This window comes from Molossus molossus, unplaced genomic scaffold (assembly GCF_014108415.1).
Source record: "Molossus molossus isolate mMolMol1 unplaced genomic scaffold, mMolMol1.p scaffold_m16_p_11, whole genome shotgun sequence".
Lineage (NCBI taxonomy): Eukaryota > Metazoa > Chordata > Mammalia > Chiroptera > Molossidae > Molossus > Molossus molossus.
In genome coordinates, this window is record NW_023425346.1 from 8,956,409 (window position 1) to 8,959,641 (window position 3,233).

Below are 3,233 nucleotides of genomic sequence, written 5' to 3' on the forward strand. Positions count from 1 at the left end.
ACATGCACATGTGGACACTTCGGCTGGGGAGGTCCTTCCCTAAGGACTCCCTGTCTCACATCAGGCCCCCAGCTCAGGGTTCCAGGGCCAGGAAGAGAATCCCCATCACTTCTGGCTGTAAAACCAGCGGGAACTGAGGCGCAGGGAGGCTGAGGCTTCTGGAGCCCCAGGCAGCTCCTCTTAAAGGCCTGTGCACGGACTTATTCAGACTCGCTTTCTCTGGGCTCCAGAATAGGGTAGGCAGCTAGAAGGGCTGAGACACACGGGGAAGAATTGAACTGTTCAGCATTGGGGCGAGAGCTGGAGAGGCGGCTTTCTCCTGGACAGATGTGCTGGCGGAGGCCGTTGTTCCTTTGGTGAGCCCTTCCCTCACAGGACCAGCAGATGGCCACCATAATTGGGACTCCAGCAACCTGGCTGACACTGTTTGCCCCACCCTGGTGATTCCCTGAGGCCTTGCCCCACCCAACTTTTGGGCCACCCAAGCTGTTTCCAGTGGTTTAACCATAGGATTGGCCTGTCTTGGCTCCTGCTTCAAATTTTCCTAAATTCTTCCAAACAAACAGCATCTGGGCTCAGTGAGCCCCATACCTCTTGCTAAGTGGCCCTAGGCCTGGCACTAGAAGCAGCCAGCTTTGGTTCACAGCTTGGCTTTGCCTGGGCACCTTTAAGCCCAGCACAAGAAACAGCCATCTGCAGATCACTTTGTGGCTTATGTCTGGTTGCCCCGAGTAGGACACAGGCAGTGGCTGACCTTGCCCCAAAGTGAGGTCATCCTTTGGACAGCATCAGACCACATCAAAGCACCACCACCCAAGCACCTCCACAAGCGACACACTCAAGAAATGGACTCAGGGGGTACCAGAGCCCTGCTGAAGTAAGTCTTGCTCTGTGTGGTGGGCCCTGCACAGCTGATCCTCCAAGGTAGTCAGAGGTCAGTGGTCAGTGGGCACAGCCAGTCCTTGCAGCTGATCAGCCTGAGTAAAACCCTCTCATTGATGTGCCAACAGCAATCAAGACTCAATTACAACAGAAGGGTGTACAGTCCATGCAAAGGGTGCACCTCAAGTGCTCAGCTGGGGTAACCAGGGAGGCTGTGCTACTGGACCCTACAGGACACCTACTACAATAGGTCATCCTAGAAAGCCTAGGAGACAAAGCAACTCAAACTATTACATAGAAATAAACATAGGGAGGCAGCCAAAATGAGGAGAATTCAAAATACTGGTTATAAGGATGCTCAAGGAACTTAGTGAAAACATTAACAACATAAAAAAAGACCAGTCAGAAATGAAGGATGCACTAACTGAAATAAAGAATAATTTACAGGGAATCAATGGTAGAGTAGGTGATCCACGAACCAAACCATCAATTTGGAATATAAGGAAGCAAAAAAAAAAAAAAAAAAATCCAATCGAAACAGCAAAAAGAAAAAAGAATCCCCCCCAAATCAGAATAACATAAGGAGTCTCTGGGACAACTTCAAGTGTAACAATGTTCGCATCATGGGGATGCCAGAGGAGAAGAGGAAGAGCAAAAAATTGAACATCTATTTGAAAAAAATGACAGCAAACTTCCCTAACTTGGTGAAGGAAACAGACATACAAGTTCAGGAAGTACAGGGAGTCTCAAACAAGATGAACCCAAAGGGGTCCACACCAAGATGCATGACAATTAAAATGCAAAAGGTTAAAGACAAAGAGAGAATCTTAAAAGCAGCAAGAGAGAAGCAGTTAGTTACCTACAACAGAGCCCCCATAAGATTGTCAGCTGACTTCTCAAAAGAAACTTTGTAGACCAGAAGGGAGTGGCAAGAAATATTCAAAGTGATGAAAAGCAAGCACCTACAACCAAGATTACTCTATCCTGCAAAGCTATTATTTAGAAACCATGAACCATAAAGAGTGTCCCAGACAAGAAAAAGCTAAAGAAGTTCATCACCACCAAACCAGTATTATATGAAATATTGAAGGAGAAGAACAAAAATATGAACAATAAAATGGCAATAAATACATATCTATCGATTGAATCTACAAACAAAATGCACAAGCAGAACAGAAACAGACTCATAGATACAGAGAACTTTCTGTTGATTGCCAGATGGGAGGGGGTTGAGGGGATGGATTAATAAGTACAAATTGGTTGTTAGGCTGACAAACCTCAAAAGGAAGAGCTAAACCAAAGAATTTATATGCATATATACATAAGCAATAGTGTAGGGAAGGCAGGAGGAAGGTGGGAGTGAGGAGGAGGAGGAGGTCAATGGGGGGAAAAGGAGAGACATCTGTAATGTATTCAACAATAAAGATAAGTTTAAAAGAAAATAAAATTTTGATTTTACAAAGATGGCATATAAAAGAGTGGGTGAAAGATGTGCTTTTTACTAAGTTGTATTGGGATAAATGAATTCAAAACTAGACCAAGATATCATTTCTCCCCTGTCATACTGACAAAACTCAAAGCCTGACAACATCCTCTGCCAGTGTGGCTGCAGGGACACACACTCACATACTGCTGGTGGAGATGAAAGTGGCCCACCCTGCAGAGGGCACTTTGTAACATCCAGCAAGATCACATATGCATTTTCCCCTTTGACCTACTCATGTCTTCCAGGTGTCCGTCTCAGACCATCCAGAAAGGCATATGCAGAAGATTATTAATAACAGCAATCACTGCAATGTCAAAAACTTGAAGCAACCCAAGTATCTATGTGAGGACAGATACAATGAACTATAGTGTACCCTCCCGATGGAGTGTTATGTAGCTAGAAGGAATGAGGAATGTTTCTTTAAGGGACCATACATAATATACAGTGACAGAAGCAAGGTGGGACAAAGTGCATATGGTACACGACTGTTGATCTTCAAATGAGTGCGATGCAGGTATGCATGTGTATAAGATTTATTTTTACATAGATAAACCATAAAATGTTTTAAAATTCTCTATGTGGGCCCTGCCAGTGTGGTTCAGTGGATTGAATGTCGTCCCATGGACTGAGAGATCCCAGTTCGATTCCTGGTCAATGGACATGTCGGGATTGTGGGTTCGATCCCCAGTAGGGGGTATGCAGGAGGCAGCAGATGGATGTTTTTCACATTGATGTTTCTATCTCTCTCTCTAAAAACATATATTTTTAAAAAGTAACTCCCCTAAAAATGAAAGTAAAATGAAACAAATAAACATAAATATGTGTCCAATTAGTAGATAACAAGAGACAGAATATACCATATGAC